This window comes from Apodemus sylvaticus, chromosome 22, assembly GCF_947179515.1.
Source record: "Apodemus sylvaticus chromosome 22, mApoSyl1.1, whole genome shotgun sequence".
NCBI classification, from domain to species: Eukaryota; Metazoa; Chordata; class Mammalia; order Rodentia; family Muridae; genus Apodemus; species Apodemus sylvaticus.
This window is the reverse complement of record NC_067493.1, coordinates 4,213,012-4,234,352: the sequence shown is the minus strand read 5'-3', so window position 1 is coordinate 4,234,352 and position 21,341 is coordinate 4,213,012.

Here is a 21,341-nt window from a genome sequence, read left to right as displayed (position 1 = left end):
ATATTCAAATTAATTGCACTAATTCACATACAAGACAAGGTGGTTCATTCTCTGTCCAAAGTACGATCTAATAGTTTAACTAGAGAAATATAACTGAAGGGGATGAACGCAATATGAATTAGAAAGGAGTAAGTAAAATTACATTTATTTGAAGATAACATAGTCATATGCATAATGAAACAAAATTACACAAAAGCAATTCCTGACCTGATAAACATGTTCAGGAAAGTTGTTGGATACATAACTAACTAAAACAAACAAAAAAAATTCAATGGCTAGGTGTCTGTGTATATTTTTGTGGTTTTGATTAATAAGTAGCAAGTTGACTACAAAAAGTTCTTGTCATTTGAATTGTACTAGTGTTTGAATTGTGTTGGAACTCAGTGGATCTCATAATATAAATGCTTTACAACATTGATAATGTTCATAAAATTTCTCTCCAGTATGAATGGTTTCATAATGATGAAGAATATAGAAGTGTACAAAGGTTTCATTATACTAAACACATTCATGAGGTTTCTCTCCAACACATATTTCTTCCTGAAAATGAAGACTACAGAATTGTTTAGTCTTAAAAACATTAAATGAACTCACAATGTTTTTTTTCTTCTTTTCCATTGCTAAAAAACATATTGAAAAAAGGAATCTTGTATAAAAGAACCATTTAATTGAGAGTTCTGCATCTTAATCCAAAGGGAGCTAGGAATAGATTGTCTTCCAGGGATATAAGGTGAGGATCTCTTCCGCACTTGTAGTAATATCAAAGCCCACGAACACAGTGATGCACTTCCTCCAACAAGGCCACACCACCATAATATGACTCACTTACTGTGGCATATTTAAATTACTACATTCCACATCCTGGCCATCTTATGATTGTCCAAACACATGAGAATATAGGAATCATACTTAAACATGTAGAATACATGAGCTGCTACTTCAAAAACCATATATAGCAGTCTCAAAAATGTCCAAAGGTCAAAGACTCTTCTGAAATTAATCCTATCATGTAATCATGTTTTTTTAAAAAAGCACACCATGTACCTCCAAATTCACAGTTTATACTTCACCATTCCTAAAGGCAGCATAAGGAAATACTGGACCTAAATAAGTCCCAAGCCAGCTGAGAAATCCCCAAACTCTGCATCTCCATATCTGCTCTCAAAGTGTTCTTCAGATCTCCAACTCCTTTCTGCTTTGTTCAATGTAGCAGAATTGTTTTTCTTTGAGGAGTTTTATTCCCTGAAAGCAGTTTTCCTGAGCAGGTATGCACAGATCTAATATCTCAAGATCTTGTGGGTCTCCAAAATAACTTCAGTATCACAGCTTCTTCTTTCAATATTCAGGATCCACACAGAATCTTTTCTGCTTCTCCAAAAAGATTGGGTCATGTTTCCAGCTCTGCCCTTTGTATCACTGTAAGCTCTGTCTGGCTCCACTCTCCTGCTCCTTATATTTTTACTGCTCATCCCATGGTACTTGCATCTTCAGGATGCTGGGATCTTCTGCTGCAACTAGGATTGAGAGATAATCTCCAGTTTGCTTACTCAATTGTGCCAAGCCTCACCTGCTCGGCATGACCAATTCATGCATTCGAAACCAGTACCATCTGGATACTTAAACATAGCCAAGTACAGCTGCACCACTATGTCCAACCTTGACTATCTCTGGAACACACCTTCTTTGTCATTCATAAAATGCTACCCGAATACTTTAACTTGGTGATGCTGATTTCTTCTTTCTTCTTGATCACCGCTAATTCTTGAACTACATCTATCCCGCATTAATTGTATCAGTAGTGTCTTCTATTCTTGCCTCTAAATCGAGAGCCTCATAGACAAATCTGCTGAGTTCTGACACTTGATGTCTCTGAAACATGGCCCCTTCAATTATATTATCACCCTTTTTCTATTTTTCAAAAACTTCACTACATGAGCTTGGCTGTTCTGGAACTTCCTCAGTAGATTAACCTTGAACACAGAGATCTGCTGCAGAACTCTGCCTACTGAACACTGGAATAAAATTCATGTAACACCATGCCTAGATATAAGCTTTTCTTCTTAGATCTTGAAATTGAAAACCACGAATAGCAATGAAGATACATCCCTTCTCATCTTGACACATATTTGTATCTTCTGATCTCCCAGTATAAAGAATAACCAGGTAATAATAATTTTAAACATGATACACTTTACATTCATAAAATTGCAAATCCATAATTTCAGCTGGATGGAATCTTGCCAAAATGTAACCTTTCTCTAACACCATTGAATATTATTGATCATAGGATTTAACTTTATTCAACTTCTTGATGATGCCTTGAAATTTGAACCTTACAATTTGTATTTTTTCTTTCTTAGTTTCTATGCTTGATAGAAACTCTCAGGCCAAATTCTATGTGGTGATTATCATGACTTACTTTGTCAATGTAATTAATGTAGCCCTGTTTGCCTTATCCTCAATGAAACTCTTCACACAAGGTTTAAAGGCAGCAACCTCCATTGCAAAAGCATCAAAAGAACCATCTCCAGAGTTGAAATAATACCAACACATGTCTATCATATTCCTATTATGATATCACCCAAAACTCCCACTTAATTTATGATTGTATTTATTAGGTTTCTCTACAGCAGAGAGACTTTGGACATTTCTCCCTTGTGAATATACTTTACCACACTGATTACATTAATAAGGTTTCTCTCCATTATGTGTTCTTTTATGATATTGGAAATGACTGTGTCTTGCAAAGTCTTTAATACATTAATTACATGCATAAGTCTTCTCTCCAGTATGTGTCATTTTATGTCTTTGGAGATTACTGGGACCTGCAAAAGCTTTATCCCTTTGATTACATTCATAAGGTTTCTCTCCAGTATGTGTTCTTTTATGATATTGGAGATTACTGCGCTGTGTAAAGGCTTTACCACATTGATTGCATTCATAAGGTTTCTCTCCAGTATGTGTTCTTTTATGATATAGGAGATCACTGGGTCTTGCAAAGGCTTTACCACATTGAACGCATTCATAAGGTTTCTCTCCAGTATGTGTTCTTTTATGATATTGGAAGGTACTGTGCTGTGCAAAGGCTTTACCACATTGATTACATTCATAAGGTTTCTCTCCAGTATGTGTTCTTTTATGTCTTTGGAGAACACTGTGACCTGCAAAGGCTTTACCACATTGATTACATTCATAAGGCTTCTCTCCAGTATGTGTTCTTTTATGATATTGGAAAGTATTGTGCTGCGCAAAGGATTTACCACATTGATTACATTCATAAGGTTTCTCTCCAGTATGTATTTTCTTATGGATTTGGAGATGTTTGTGACCTGCAAAGGCTTTACCACATTGATTACATTCATAAGGCTTCTCTCCAGTATGTGTTCTTTTATGATATTGGAAATTACTGCGCTGTGCAAAGGCTTTACCACATTGATTACATTCATAAGGTTTCTCTCCAGTATGTGTCATTTTATGTCTTCGGAGATGACCATTATGTGCAAAGGCTTTACCACATTGATTACATTCATAAGGTTTCTCTCCAGTATGTGTCCTTTTATGATATTGTAGATGACTGGGTGTTCCAAAGGCTTTACCACATTGATTACATTCATAAGGTTTCTCTCTAGTATGTGTCTTTTTATGTCTTTGGAGATCACTGGGGCTTGGAAAGGCTTTATCACATTGATTACAATCAGAGGGTTTCTCTCCAGTATGACTTCTTACATGCCTGCAAAGGTAATTAGCACATGTGAAAACTTTACCACAAGCATTACTTTCATCAAGCATGTAATATATCTGAATTATGTTTACAATTTGGTCTAATGGTAAAGAAGCATCAAATCTTAAGATTTAGCCCTTTGTATATTTATGGTGTTCTCCCTCATCATGAGTTGTTCAAGACACCTGTGGTGGTTATTACATGTCTCATATTTATAACATCCTCTATATGGGATTTTTATGTGATGTATTTCAGCTATCTGAAGAAAGTTTGAACAACTCTGATCTTTATAACACTGATCGCATTCATAATTTTTTCTGTAGTGTGAATTACAACGCATTTGACTGTGAACTAGAACACACAGAAGAATTTCCAAATTCCGAGAACTCATAAAGGTTTTCTACACTATGAGTTTGTGGATATTCCCCATAAACTATAAAACCAATTAATTGCAAATGCCTATCATATTCCTAATGTCTATCAAAGGCAGAATACTAATATCTTCTCATTGTTTCAGAACAAATATTTTATGTTGCTTCTTTCAATTTCCCTATGCTCACATGGTTTTTATCCATTTAGACACTTCATATACCAAATAAAAATGAATAACAAATGAAATGTTTACACACTGTATTCACACTCCTTGAATTTTTGTTTCTCATAACACGTGCAATATAGGCTAATATTTCTCTACAACAACATTCTTAAGTTTCTTAAAATGTGCTCTCACCAAACTTAACCATATTTCTACAAGAATATATGCATCACCAAATTTATTATGGACTATTTTCTTAATAGAATATTTTGGATGGAAATTTATCACTATTCTATTTGAAATATCTAAGTACTATGAGACTATACACATTGGAAGGTACACAGTACAGCTCTAAAGGAGCTACATATGCAATGGATACACTAATCAGATATCAGATCTTGAGGTACATGGCTTTGTAAGAATATTATAATCATAGCTACACTGAAAGGACTGTTATTTTATACTCTTGCTCTTCGTTGAAAATTCCGGAAGATATTGAAATTCCCTCAGAGGGAATCTTGCACATGAAATTTACCTTTCATGACTTCCACTACATTGACACTGTTTTTCAAGGTGATGGTATTCCCGATTATAGCCTAAAACAGAGTACCAGAAAATCAATGATATGCTATTGGAAATTAGGTACAATTCAAGGTACTGTGAATTTTCAATGCACTATGAAATTTACACTGAAAATTCAGTTAAACTGAATTATTCAGCTCAATCTTCATAATTCACAATTAAAATGACAGGAGATCATCAATAAACAAGAAACATTTCTTTTCTTTAAAAAAATAATTCTTACCTATAGCTTCGAGGTTCAGGTAGGTTTCCAACATCACATCTTTGTAGAGATTCTTCTGGGATGGATCCAGCAGATTCCACTCTTCCTCAGTAAAGTTCACATGCACATCATCAAAAGTCACTGCATCCTAAATACCCCATACATGTGTACAACACAAAGTATGATATTAACATCACTGTAAAGGAAATATATGCTTCCTCAAAAACATTCATATACTTGTGACACTTGCTCCACTTATATTGAGACTCAGAATTTACAATCACTGTATCATTTTAGATGGAGCTTGAATGATAAGATTTACATGTGTCACTTTTAAACACTTTGAATAGGATACAACCTTGCCATAGAAATGCCAATTGAAAGGGAGATGCAGGGGAAACAGATCAACAATACTGAGTACACATTTGCAAAATTGTATGAACAATTACTAACTACAAAACTGATGGGCAACCTGGGTGTAATTGCTCATGCCTTTAATCACAGAGGCACAGGCAGGTGTACGTCATTTAGCTTGACGCCAGCATGGCCTACGTAATGTGTTCTAGGAGACAAAAAGTTATATATTAGAACCTCAATACTCAACAAATATCATCCAAGGAAACAAAAATGATAGAGAACTCATAGTTCTTTACTAAAAGTTCCTGAAATGAATTAGACATTCAGTTCAGATATGTAATTCATTTTGCAGAAACATGAAGTCCAACAGTTTACACTATAACATTAATAAAATGTTACTAAAAGGGAATGAATGCTTAAACAGTTAAAATGAACAGATGAAAATAATAGTTATATATAAAGGTTGACCATAAATAAGCAACAGAGGGTAGGAGAGAGAGCTCAGCAGTGGAAAGCTCTTGCTTGTCTTCCACATTATGTTGGTTAATTTCTTGCAAACACATGACGGGCAACAACTACTCATTATTTCAAGATCAGGAGTTATGAGGCCATTTTCTGACAACAGTATAGATGAGACACACATGAAATTCTCATTCATGCACACAGGCAAAATAGTCCTATTTATTCAAACATTTCAGAACAAACACAAGTCTGAGGCAGAAAATCATATACCTGGTACCCAATGACACTAATATTTCAGATAATATTGATGTCATGAACATATGCAATCATGAGAAGCAAAATATAACCTCTATATTTGGACAATTTTCAAAATTAAAGATATGGATATAAAACAGCATGAAAAGATATGTTTACAACATATGTAAACATATTTTAGAATAAAATTGCAGGCAGATATGTACAACCAGATACTATGAATTTGAGTAAGGTATCCAAGACATAATAGTACAAGCATGTGTGTACACACTTACAAAGGAATAATAACGATAATGTATAGAATATCCACACTACATTTCTTTGCTCTGAAGATGATAAACAAGAAGGAAGGCTAAGGAACTGAATCGATGGCTCAGCTGGAAATAGCAATGACTGCTCTTGAAAAAGTCCAGAGCTCAAGTCTCAGGACCCACATGGTGGCTCAGAACTACCCATAATGAGATCCAACAGCCTCTTCTGGAGTGTCTGAAGAAAGCACATTATACAGTGTGCTTATGTATAATAAATAAATAAATCTTTAAAAAGAAACATGAAGGCTAAAAGGAGTGTAGTTAAATTTCACTCAGAAGTGGAAATAAAACAATCATAGGAGGAAGATGAAAGAGAAATAAGAGGAAGGACACGTAGTTAAAAAGGGGGAAGGGGAAGCAATGTATATGTGTGGTGAGAGAGAAGGAAGGGCCACAGGGCAAGAAAAATTAATTGATGTCTGCATGTGGTTTAAGGGTGCAGGCATCGTTAGGATGTGCCACAGACCACGAAATGGAGGGCAACAAAGGAGTCTATAGGCCTGATATTAGCTGAGTTGCATAGCAGTGATATATGGACCCTAAAGAGGCCACATCCTGCAGCCAGACAGGACCCGCGGTGGAGAGGTAAGGACACTAACAGAACCGATAATGTTCCCACCCAAAACTTGTCCTGTCTGCTAGAAATGCAGGAAAAAGATGGAGCAGAGAATGAGGGAATAGCCAGACTACACCCTGCCCAACTTGAGACACACCCCATTGGCAAGCACCAATCCCTGATATTATTGATGATATATTTGGTCATACTTCCAGAGAGTAGCTTAACATAATTGTCCTCTGGCTGATGTTTCCAATACAACCACAAGGAGGACCCACCACCCCACTGCTCAGCCCCCAGTATCTCCCCTTTTTGGGTAGATAACCTTTGCTCACCATGTCTCAATTTCAGAGGATCCCTGAAGTCCCCTCACAGCACCCAACAGCAAAGCTCAAGCCAGGGCAGAGAGAATCATTCAAGCCTTCACAGCCACAGCGAACACCACAGAAAGGCACCTAGATGTTCCCGCCTCTTTGTCTGACTGGCAGGTCTACCTGGTGGCCTTGATTGGCCAGTGAGTCTAATCCTTCCTAAAGGCAAAAGTGCTTCCTGTCCAGAGCCAGTCCCTTTCCAGATCTCAGGACTGGTTTACTCTTAATTAGCATTTAAGCCCAAGCTCCAGGAGATCTCACCCCACCCAGCCCTGGGGGAGGACTTACCATTCCTGCTGCCTGCTCCTCCCATCTGTTAGCAATAATCCTGACTTTAGACATTTAGACCTTTCCTGAAATTCCCCCACAGCACTTGCCTGCTTCTTCCAGAAATCAAGGTGAACAGCTTGCATAGCCCAATATTCAAGGTACAGTGGAACTGTCAATCTGACTCAGGAGGGGAAAGTTAACCAGTCTATGAGCATTAAAGAGGGATTTTTGGAAGCAAGAATTGTTTAGGCCTGGTGGTGGTGGTACACACCTTTATTCCTAGCACTTGGGAGGCAGAGGCAGGTGGATTTCTGAATTCAAGGCCAGCTTTGTCTACAGAGTGATTTCCAGGAGAGCCAGGGATATACAGAGAAACAGTGTCTCAAAAAACCAAAACAAAAAATAATAATAATAAAGTTTTTTTAAGGGGCTGGTGAGATGGCTCAGCTGTTAAGAGCACTGTCTGCTCTTCCAAAGGTCCTGAGTTCAAATCCCAGCAAGCACATGGTGGCTCGCAACCATCCATAATGAAATCTGACATCCTCTTCTGGGGTCTCTGAAGACAGCTACAGTGTACTTAAACATAATAAATAAATAAACTTAAAAAATAGAATTTTGTTTCCTGGCTTCATTCTGGCCTCAGGGAAATTGCAGCTCCCTTTCACCAGATGATAAAAATCAAACAGCCCTGGGAGAAAAGCCAGAAACATAAGGGAAACCATGTTGAGCATTATTATTATCCAGCACATCTTCATCAGTGGCTCAGTGGAGATAAACACAGTTGAATTGGTATAGTTTCTCTAGATAAACATGTCTGAAATCATAAAGGAAATAAATGTAACTATATAGAAAGGTTAGTTAATAGAATGTCTCAATAAAGGCTGCTAGCCAAAGAGAATTAGAAAAAGCAAGGACTGGTTGATTTCATGTTGCAGGATATTAAAACTGATATTCAGTATATACAAGAATTTTGTTGAAATAATTACATACTAATGCCAGTTTAAAAAATAAAAACAAATACCAAAAACAAACAAAGAAAAACAAAGAAATCAACTATTTTTGTTAAAAAATATTGTGTCAGACCCCCCCCCCGCAAAAAAAAAAAAAAAAAAAAAAACCAACGAAACAAAAAATCCACTGTGTTCAATATTCTTTATATGTATATAGGTTGCCAAGAGAATCTATAACCTAGATCAAAGGTGGATCTAAACATCTCAAAAAATCAAGATCAAGAAAGGGTTTCTTACTTCAAAAGGTATAATTAAGAAATATCCCACCAAGCAGTGGTGGCACACCCCTTTAATCCCAGCACTTAGGAGGCAGAGGCAGGCGAATTCCTGACTATGAGACCAGCCTGGTCTACAGAGTGAATTCCAGGACAGCCAGGGCTACACAGAAAAACGCTGTCTCAAAAAAAAAAAAAAAAAAAAAAAACCAAAAAAACAAAACAAACAAACAAACAAACAAACAAAAACAAAAAATAAATCCCATCAGTGATTACAGTGTTAAAGTGAGGAACAGGGTAAGGTTGTTAAGGTTAGTGTGATTAGGAAATTTAGGGGTTAAGATAGGATTAGAGCTTTATATTAAGTCCCAGGGTGAGGGTCAGGGTGAGGGTTAAGGTGGTCTCCATCATTCTTGATGGTCTCACTGAGTCTATAGTATGCATATCACACAAAGATAAAATATCAAGTTTAGGGTTTGGCTCAGGGTTAGTGCAAAGGATTTTTTGTGGTTTTTGAAATCAGCTTCTCTCTTTTCTCTCCTCTGCCTTCCTTGTCCTCATTTTCATAATCATATCAACATCTGTTTTCCTTCCCCAAGGAAAGTGGAAAGTAAATTATCCAAGAATCTGAGATTACCTTATCCAAGAATTTGGGATTTCCTGACTGGAAACGTCTTTACTACTGTGGGGACCAGGTCACATAAAATAGAAAACCACAACAGCTTTGGTTGTTCTACATTTCACTTGGGGATCTTCCCCCATAAGATGGAGGCAATCATGAAACTTGGTGCTCTTCTTTGATAATAACCTAGCCCTGCCCATCCCACAGCCCTTGACCCCAGTCAGCTCCAACCTGATCATTTAAGTTCCTTGGGAAAGCACCAGCCCAGTCCTCTGTAAACTCTACCAGGTCTTTGTCATTTCACAGCCTGGCCTTTGTCATTAAGGAACAAGATGCAGTTTATTGGCCTGTGAATTCCCTACGTGTCTCACCAGCTCACAGCCAAAAGATGGCTGGAATCATGCCAAATTGAAACCATACAGGAAGAATCCGGGATCTCGAATTTATCATCTCTCAGTTTTCAGAAGCCACACCATATGAGAGATCCTCTTAAGTTTGGCTTCTAAGATGATGGACTCTGCCTTACTTGGTCCACTTATAACAGCTAGAAAGTAAAAAAAAAAAAATCAAGATGTTCCTCAACCAAAATTTGGATAAAGACTATGTGGCTCATTTACAAAATGGAATTCTATTCAGCTAGTAAAAACAAGGACAGTATGAATGTGGCAGGCAAATGGATACAACTAGATATTATCATCCTAAGTGAACTATCCCAGACCCAAAAGTACATGCATGTATGTACTCACGTACTAATGAATAATAACCATAAAGTACAGGATATCTGCATGATATTTCTTCGTCCTGAAGAAGCTAAACAAGAAGGAAGCCTAAGGGGCTGAATAGATGTCTCAGCTGGTAAGAGCACTGACTGCTCTTGTGAAGGTCCTGAGTTCATATCCCAGCAACCACATGGTGGCTCACAAACACCAGTAATGAGATCTGATGCCCTCCTCTGCTGTGTCTGAAAACAAATACAGGGTCCTTACATATAAAAAAAAATATTTTTAAAAAGAAAGAAGGCTAAAATGAGCATGGTTGAATCACACTCTGAAGTGGAAATAAAACAGTCAAAGGAGGCAGATGAAAGGGAGAGAGAACTGGAAGGTCCAGTAATTCAGAAAGGGGAAGGGGAGGTAAGGAACAGCTGTGGTGAGAGAAAAGGAAGGGCCATAGGACAAGGAAAATGAATTGAAATCCCCAGCTGACAGGGATCTAAGAGTTTAGGCAACTTTAGGATCTGCTACAGACAATGAAAGGGAGAGCAATGGGCAGTCTATGGGGGGGGGGTGATCATAGCTGAAATACATAGCAGTGAGATGTGGACACTGAAGAGGGCCATACCCTAAAGACAGGCAGAACTCCCAGTGGAAAGTTAACTACACCAACCAAACCAAAAACCTTTCCAAGCAAAATTTATCTTGTCTACAAGAAATACAGGCAAAAATATGAAGTAGAAAATGAGGGACTCACGAAACTATACCCTGCTCAAATTGAGACCCATCCCATGGGCAATCACCAATGCCTGACTATACTGAGGATATACTTTGTTATACTTCCAGAGAGTAGTTTAGCATAATTGTTCTCTGAGAGTCTCCATCCAGCACCTGACTGAAACAGATGCAGAGCCCACAGCCTAACATTGATCAGAACACAGGGGATCTTTGGAAGAGTTGGGGAAAGAAATGAGTGTCTCCAAAGAAAACGAAACCCATAAGAAGTCCCTCAGTGTCACCTAACCTGGGCACTAGGAAACTCTCAGAGACTGAGCCACCTGCCATCCTTCAGATGACTGTAGCTCTGAAAGGTTGAAATGTTATCAACTTCACCTCTCTCCTGATTATGTTTCCTTATGGATTGCTAGGATTTTCTTACCCAGCCCAACTCCTCTCCTAGTTTCCAACATTAACCAGCAATCTCTCTTGAACATAACAGGTCAGTAAAGAGCCAGCACTCAGCCAACACTCTGAAAATCTACAAAGAAAACTGTAACACAGGAATAACACTCCCACAAAAACAAGACAAATTGAGAAACTAGTACCTAGACCAATAATCACCAAAAATGCAAATACCTAGGACCAGCATAGAAAGATATGTAATAACAGCCAGGAAAATAAGTCACCATCCTCAGGCTCTCACTCCTCTCCTTTTCCACAAACAACCTCTTTTGTATCAGAGCTCTTGTGTGTTTTACTTTCTCAATATATGTTAGAGAAAGAGGAGGAAGAGGAGGAAGAGGAGGAAGAGGAGGGGGAAGAGGAGGAGGAGGAAGAGGAGGAGGAGGAGGAGGAGGAGGAGGAGGAGGAAGAGGAGGAGGAGGAGGAGGAGGAGGAGGAGGAGGAGGAAGAGGAGGAGGAGGAGGAGGAGGAGGAGGAGGAGGAGGAGGAGAAGGAGAAGAAGAAGAAGAAGAAGAAGAAGAAGAAGAAGAAGAAGAAAATCAGCATAAAGAAAATATTTCCAAGAAAACCACAAATGAAAGCTTTCATTGACTAAAGGAAGGTGTCTATTAATGTACAAGAAGCATCAAAAATACCAGATTGGGAAAGAGACGTTTGCCACATGATAATCAAAACAATATACATATTAGTTAAAGAAACAAAAAAATTACAGCAGAAAAATATTAACAAAGCAAGGAAAAGAAAAACTAGTGATGTTTGAAACCAGAAATATTACATTCATATCTGTGTTCTTTTTTTTTTAAAGGAATAAATTCATTCCTTATGCAATGTTCTCCCTGCATGTATTACTGCAGGCCAGAAGAGGGCACCAGGTCCCATTACATATGATCATGGAACACCATGTGGCTGCTAAGAATTGAACTCATGGCCTGTGTAAGAGCAGCCAGAGTTCTTAACCTCTGAGCCATCTCTCCAGGCCTAATCCTGCTTTCTTAATGTATATTGTAAAAGACAAAAAGCTTTGGACACAGTTGCTGCATAGTCACAGAACCCACCCAAGCTTCTACAAGAAAGCAACTAGTCCAGATGTTTTGGACAGAATTACAATCAGCCGTGATACTGAAGTTATTCAGAGGTCATTGCCTGAACTAGCAAGTAAGAAGCACCACTACAAACCTCACAGGTGGTCACATCTAGCTGATGTTTGTGATCCAACCCCATAGAGGACCCACCACCCCAGTGCATACAGCTCAGCCGCATGTTCCTTCCCATTGTGGGCAGATATCTTGTGCTCACCATGTCTTGATTTCAGCATTTCCCTGAGGTCCACTCACAGCACACAACAGCAGAGCTCAGAGCAGGACACAGAGAATCATTCAAGCTGCACAGCTACAGGGAAAACGCTCAATCAGCATAAATGTCTAGAAATCATTTCCAAATAAAACCATAAATGAAAACTTTCTTAAACTAATGCAGGTGCCTGTTAATGTAAAAGAAGCATCCAAAATATCAAACAAATTGTAGAAAAGTGTCTTTCCTGCACAGGAATCAAAACAGCAAGCATCAAAGGAAAACAATATAAATAACTACTACATAAATAACTAACAAAACTAAAGAAAAAAAAAATAGCCTGGGACGTAGCCCTGTCCATCCCACAGCCTTTCACCCCATCCAGCTCCAACCTGATTATTTATGTTCCTTGGGAAAGCGCCAGTGCAGACCTCTGTAAACTCTACCAGGTCTTTGTCATGTCACAGTCCAGCCTGTGTCATTAAGGAACAGGATGCAGTTTATTGGCCTGTGAATTCCCTTCCTGTCTCACCAGCTCACAGGCAGAAGCGAGGGCCAGGCACACAGCCCAGTGATCCATGGCGGCCAGGCTCGGCTTCTGTTCCCACAGGAGGGTCGTGCCAGGAGGCCATTGTCCCTGCCTGGAGGAGCACAGAGCGGTTTTGCACTCTGCCCGGCTGCAAACTTTCCAGAGCTGGAAGTCTGAGCTTTGCCCAGCCACTGTCCCTGCCTGGAGCACAGAGAGAGTTTGCTCTCTTCCCTGCTGCAAACTTTCCAGAGCAGAGCTGGAAGCCCGCGCCTTGCCGGCCACTGTCGCCACCTGGAGGAACACAGAGAGTGTTTGCACTCCGCCCCGCTGCAAACTTTCCAGAGCGGGAAGCCCACGCCTTGCCAGTCCACTGTCCCTGCCCACAGCACAGAGAGGGTTTGCACTCTGCCCCGCTGCAAACTTTCCATAGCAGGAAGCCTGTGCCTTGCCCGTCCACTGTCCACACCTGGAGCACAGAGAGGGTTTGTACTTTGCCCCGCTGCAAACTTTCCAAAGCAGAGGGGGAAGCTTGCTCCTTGCCCAGCCATTATACCTGCCTGGAGGAGCACAGAGAGGGTTTGCACTCGGCCCCGCTGCAAAATTTCCAGAGCGGGAAGCCCGCGCCTTGCCCGTCCACTGTCCCTGCCCAGAGCACAGAGAGGGTTTGGACTCCGCCCCACTGTAAACTTTACTGAGCGGGAAGCCTGCGTCTTGCCCGGCCTCTCCAAACTTACAGACTGCTTCTGTGGAGACGACAGGAGGATAGTGCGGTGTGACTTGAGAGCTCACAGACACCCGCAGCACGGAGCACTATCTTCATCTGGATGTGCACGCGAATGTGGTCCCGTTCCACAATTCCAGTCCCGGCTGCTCAGAGCCTGGGAAGCTCAGCAATCCCAGCAGTCGCTAAATGCACGTGCTCACCTCCTTCCCGCCTCTGCCGGACTTCCGACCAATGCGCACATTCAAACTCCCAGCCCACTTTCATTCATAAAAATTAAAGACAGGAAATGACATCATTCCAGGAGGCTGGATGCAGGGCGGGCACCACAGTGAAGTCTGGGGTGGTGCCAGCGGTTGCTGGGTGATGGACAGGGACGTCAACATGGCACCCGCCAGGGGCTGTGGTGAAAGGTCACAGGTGGCGAGGCTCGGTGGACCTCAGGGGCCTGGCCAGCGGTTGCTGGGTGACAGTTAGGGAATCCAACATGGCTCCCACCAGGGGCTGAGATAGATGGGCGAGGGGCGGGGTTGGCGTGACGTCAGGGGCAGGGCCAGCAGTCTCTGAGCGACTGACAGTGATGCCAATGTGACATTTTCACTGAATTTGAAGAAATATATAAATATGTGTGTTAAAATTGAAGAATTTGATGTAAAATAATACACATGAAAGTGTAAACATAGATAATACATCAAAACTGACTGACAAACCATGTTAAAAAAATCTAATCAAATTGATGACTTTCATGGAAAATACTTCTTATAAAATTGAAGAAATATACAGAAAATTTATTTAAAATTAAGATTTGGCATTTAAAATAAATAACATAAAAAGTTGACAAAGAAAACTAAATGTGTAGGCAAACTCAATTTTAGGAAAGAATTGAAAAATAATGTGTTAAAATTGAAAAATCTGTTAGAAAATAATAATGGTAAAAAGATAAATTATCTTTACTAAATCAAGCACCTAGAAACATTTTCTCATAAAATTTATGATTTTCAAGGAATTTGTTTCTGATATAACTGAAACAATATATAGAAAAGTAGTGTTTAATTGAAGATTTTCACTGGAAATTATTCAGATAATTTTGTGTACATAAAAAAATCTCTAAATAATTGAAAAAAATTAAATATTTTCTGATAAAATTAAAATTTATTTTAACTAATATCTGTAGTGATAATGAAGATATATGTGTTCAAATTGAAGAATTAATTGGAAAATAATAATAGTAAAATAGTAAACATAGAAAATATACCTAGAACATTGTCCAAGAACCTAGAAAAAAATTGAGATTTTTATGGAAAATATTTCTAATACAATTGAAGTAATATACAGGAAATGTATTATAATTGAAGATATCAGAAAAGATAATACAGATAAAATATTATTAGACATATAAACTATTTCTAAACTAATTGAAAAAGGTAGTAGAAACATTCACTGAAAATATTTGTGAAAAATGAAGTAGAACATGAAATAGTGACGGTTTTAATTGAAAAATAATACAGATAAACAGTAGACATAAAAAATTCCTAAAACGATTGAAAAATAAACTAGAAACATTTTCTGATAAAATTGAGGGTTTACATGTAAAACATTTCTGAGAAAATTGAAATAATATATAGAAAAATGTGTTAAAATTGAATTTCTTGGAAAATAATGTTAAAAAATGTAGATAATTTTATTTTTACTGAATGACCAAGGACATAGGAAAATTTGGGATGAAAGGGAATATTTTCATGAAATATATTCCTGATAAAACTGAAGAAATACATAGAAAAAAGTGTGAAAGTTGAAGATTTACAAGGAAAGGGATGCTTCTAAAATGATAGAAATAAAAATATTTCTAAATTAAATAAAGAGAGTTAGAAAATTTTGATAAAATTGGAGATTTACATGGAAAACCATCCTAGCACTGGGTCTTTTCTAGTTCCATTTAGCTTTGAATTTCATAATTTATTCATGTAAATGTCTATAGTAAGCTCCGTTTTTGAGACATGTTGAGCACAGAGTCACTGCCCATAGTGAGGAGGAGCAGACATATGAGCAGTGGCAAATTAGAGAAAAAACACACAGTTAGATTAGTATAGATTTTCTAGATAAGCCTATCTCAATCATAGAGAAAATGCATCTTTCTCTGTATATAGAAAGGGTAATTAATAGAATGTCCTGATGAAGGCTGTCAGCCAAGGGAAGTTAAATATATCAAGAACTGGTTAATTTCACGTTGCAGGATCATACAGGGAATACTTAGGAAATAATTACTTCTGATGTGAGTTTTAAAAAAGCAAAATTAAACAAACCTCTTTTGTTTTGTAAAATAAAGTAGTACAAATACAAAAAACAACAATGACCTTTCCATATATAGGTTGAAAAAGCATCTCTAGTCTAGATCAAAGGTGGGTCAGAACATCTCTAAAGATCAAGGGTAAGAAATGGTTTCTCAATTTAAAATGTATGATTTAGAAACACCCCTAGGGGATTAGAGGGTTATGGTTATGATCAGTACAAGGGTTGTTATGGTTAAGATGCTTAGGAAATTACGGAGATAAGATAAGATTAGAGATTTAGAATAAGTCACAGGAATAGGCTCAGGGTTAGGTTCAAGATGGCCACCATTATTCTTCATGGTTTCACTGAATCAAAAGTTTCCCTATTTTACCAAGAAGAAATGTCAGAGTTAGGGTCAGTCTCAGGATCGTGTCAAAGGAATTGTTTGTTGTGCTATGCGAAACCAGGTTCTATCTTTTCACTCATCTGCCTTCCTAGTCCTCTTTTTCATAATATCAAAATCTTCTTTCCAGCCCCCAATGAAAGTAGAAAGTGAGTTATCCGCATACGCAGAATTCCCAGATGGGAAATATCATTATATCATCATGGGGCCCAGTTCACATACAACAGAAGAGTACATAGGACTCCCAACATCAGCTTTCCCAAGCTCACAGACACACTGCACCTAAAAAAATTATTATGTTTTTGTTGTTGTTTTGTTTTTTGTTTTTTGTTTTTATTTTTTTATTTTTTATTTTTTTATTTTTTTTATTTTTTTGTTTTTTTGTTTTTTTTTGTTTTTTGAGACAGGGTTTCTCTGTGTAGTCCTGGCTGGCCTGGAACTCACACTGTAGACCAGGCTGGCCTCAAACTCAGAAATCTGCCTGCCTCTGCCTCCCAAGTGCTGGGATTACAGGCGTGCGTCACCACGCCCAGCTAATTATTATGTTTTTTAAAGAATGGCAGTAAATGTCCTTGATATTAGTTAGTCGTTGGTGATCAATTCATTACCTACTCTGAAGTCAGGGCACAGTTCATCCCTCCCCAGTCTCTGAAGAGCGTCTTTAAAAGCATCAGCCTAGCCAGGTGAGGCACGCACACACTGCCACCACCACACACACATCACTGGGCATTTGTCAATCAGGAGACTGCAGTGAGCTCCAGCCAACCTAGAAGACATAGTGAGTTCTAGGGCAGCCCTAGACTACACAGCAAGATCCTGTCTCAAAACACTCAAGTTAATAAACATCACACACTACATGTGTGCTACTCAAACGACTCCAGTTTGAGAACAAAGATTGCAGGCAACATTTAGAAATTACAGCACATTACTTCAACACAGCCACCTCTGGATCCGGGGCTTGGACACCTTTATCAGAGGGAATATTAAATAACACGGGGCGACATTACTGCTTTACAGTGATAACTGCAAACACAGTCAATAAAAAATATGGGCAAAAAGTTTAGGCCCTGAGCTAATGGCTTGCCTGCTGAAGTTACCACCCTTCTAAACCCCTCTCGAATCCCTTCCTTTTCAACAAAACAGTAGGACAGCAAGAACAGGTTTTGCACTTAGCAGTTGCCATGTGTTCTCAGGTCTCAGGTCGCTGTCACTGTCGGTCTACATCCTACCATATTTAAAAAGAACATGGACAACCAAGCAGTGGTGGAATACACCTTTAATCCGAGCACTTGGTGGGGAGGCAGAAACAGGCAGGTATCTTGTGAGTTCGAGGCCAGACTGGTCTACAAAACTCTATCTAGGGACATCTAGGGCTAATGATGAAACCCTGTCTCAAAACAAAACAAAACAAAACAAAACAAAACAACAACAAAAAAACAACAACAAAAAAAACCAAAAAAAAAAAAAAAAAAAACCAAGCAAACAAACAAACACCCTTGACAAGCATGCAAAATGTCCCACCTTTCTCAAACAAGCTCCAAGTTCATCCCCTTACCCATCCATGGAGGACCCATCCAGATCATCGTCCCCCACAGCCTCATCTCACCCTGACAAGTCAACAGCACTTTAATTCCCTGCAAGCTCACTGCCTGAGGCCTTAAGACTGAGATTCAGGAATCACACATCTGCATTTGATTGCAAGGTAAATCCTACCTCCAAATGCGTTTTTTTTTTTTTTTAATAAAAATTAAGGTTTTAGTTTGCAAACCAAAGCCTATTTATTGCTTGTCTATTGCGGAGGGCTTTAAGGGGAAAACTCAAAACTTATACATCTTTGTCTTTTCTAGACATCTGAGACATTCACTCATTATTATTATTATTTTAAGTTAGTCCTCAATGTTGAGAGGAGAGGCTAGCCTAATTCCTGTAAGAAATTTAATTTTGGGGTCTGTCTACATTTTAAACGCACTGCTGTTATTTTTAAAATATATGCATGCACACTTGAATAAGGCTCAGCCTAAGCTTTCCATATAACCATGCCCTGAGCACTCGATAATTTATTAGATGCCAGGCTCCCTGCTTAACACATCAACTCCACTATCTCATTTGTTTAATATATAAACTCTCATCATCTCTGCCACGCCAGGCATAAGCAGCAGCCATGACAGTTATCAAAGTGATATCTGTACCGGATACTGGTGCTGTGTGGAACCCCTAATGCCTAAAACACACGTGTGATCCAACTCAGCCCATGTTGCTGTCAGCACGGTCTCCATCAGCAATGCGGGGGGAGCTGCTGTGTCTGCCATCTGTGGTAGCACAACAGGGAAAGCCATGATTAAGTGATGTCAACTCACATTCCTTTCTACAGGTAGATGAACAATATCTTAGCCACCCAGAAACTTAATTCCCATCATAATTGCAAATTAAATTTCCCCAAACATGATGATCAGCACGTCACCAAAAGAGTGACAACGCTACACAGAGATGTGAAGAAGTCAACAGTGGGAGTCACTTTGGGGGAAGGAGTAGAGGTTGAGGCCATTTTCGCTCACTGTAGAAATGCCATCTGGGAAATCCAAGTCACCCACACAGTCCGTAGGGAGCCATGTTTTCCTGGCAGGGCTGCCACCTGGCGCTCCCTCCACCCACGAGTCAGTTCCTGAGTCCTTGCCCTTGTTCTCCTCTGTGGAGTGGGAGGGGTCATCCTAGGCTAACTAGCAATTTGCCCCTCCCAGACCAAGGGGAGAAACTGAGGTAAAGCTTATGAAGAGCTTTGATCTATGTGGAACGAAGCCACTGGGCAGCCATATTAATTACAGTCATGAAGGAAAATACTAACCCTGGTGAGGAGGGAAATGAGAGGGGAGCAAGGAGCAGAATATGTAGGAGTCTCTAGGCCTAGTTTGTACCCACCCAGCCCCTTAACTTTTGAATGTCTATTTTGTCAGGCACAGTCACACAATACATTTAAGATCTGGTGGGAAAGCTAGTGCATGCACACATTCCAATAAATAGATTTTAGAAATATAAAATATTTTAATATAAAATCTATTATTTTACATTATTAATTATATATTATATATTATAATATATTATATATAATTATATATTATTATATATTATAATTCATATGAGAAAATGATTTCATATACTCTTGCAAGGCAAGACAGAGGACCCCAGTGTCTAGATAAATAGACCGAGCGTCACAGCCACCATGATGTTTAACCTCAATTGTCTACTTGATAAGATCTAGAGTGGCCAGGGGTGTTGTGATCATAAAAAGAGAAAGAGGTGAGAGACTATGTTCTAATGGCGGTGTGGGGGAAGGGCGTGCCTCAGTCTGCCCACGCCAAGGCATCGCTTCCTCCTGAGGTTACCAGACATAAGACGGTATAGTACAGAATAGAGTTTATTCAGGGCATGGAGAGTGGAGTTAAGAGGGAAGTAGAGGAAGAGAAAGGCAGAGAGAGAGAGGGAGAGAGTAGAGAAGCAGAGGCGGCCATAACCATGTGGAGAGAGGGGGAGGGGAGTGGAAGGGAGGGGAGCACAAGAAGGGACAAGAGAGAAGCTGAGAGTGAGAGGATAAGAGAGGGGGAGGGGCAGGCAGCACCTTTTATAGTGCACCAGACCTACCTGGCTGTTGCCAGGTAACGGTGGGGAGGGGCCTATCTGGCTGTTGCCAGGTAACTGTGGGGTGGAGCTTAGACAGAATCCTAACAAGGGGGAGGTGACTCGGGGCGTGGCTCTAAGGGACGGCCTTGGTTATCTTAACTGGTGTGGGAAGCCCCACCCACTGTGGGCGGCACCATTCCCTGGTTTGGATCCCGGGCACTGTGTGGAAAGGGGCTGAGCAGCAGCAGGCGTTCATTGCTCTTGGTGTCCTGATTATTTACACACCTGTTGTGAGTGAGCAGCTGCTTCACACTTCAGAGTGGAATTGCCCACCATGAGGGACTTTACTGTGAACCGTGAGCTGGAATAAACCTGTTCTCCTGACAGAGTATTTTATCAAAGCAGCAGCAGTGATTAAGATTCTTGTGAATTGACCTTTATCCATTCAAGGTGGTCACAATGAGAGGTAATGTTGTGTTTTGTTTAAAGAATTTTTTATTAGATATTTTCTTATTTACATTTATTTTTTGTTTTTGTTTTTGTTTTTTTGAGACAGGGTTTCTCTGTGTAGTCCTGGCTGTCCTGGAACTCACTCTGTAGACCAGGCTGTCCTCGAACTCAGAAATCCACCTGGCTCTGCCTCCCAAGTGCTTTTGTAAAATTTTTTTTATTTTTATATTTATTTATATATTTTTATATATTTTTATATTATATATACATATGATTATATTGATATTTTATTTACATTTCAAATGTTGTCCCCTTTCCCCATTTCCCCTCTGAAAACCCTCTATCCCATCTCCCCTCCCCATGCTCACTAACCCACCCACTCCTGCTTCCCTGACCTGGCAATCCCCTACCCTGGGGCAATGAGCCTTCACGGGTCCAAGGGCCTCTCCTCTCATGGATGTCCGACCAGGCCATCCTCTGCTACCCATGTGGCTGGAGCCATGAGTCCCTCCATGTGCACTATTTGGCTGATGGTTTAGTCCCTGGGAGCTCTGGGGTTACTGGTTGGTTCATATTATTGATTCTCCTATGGGACTGCAAACCCCTTCAGCTCCTTGAGTCCTTTCTCTAGCTCCTCAATTTATGACTCTGTGCTCAGTTCAATTGTTGACTGCATGCCAAACCTCCATGTTTGTCAG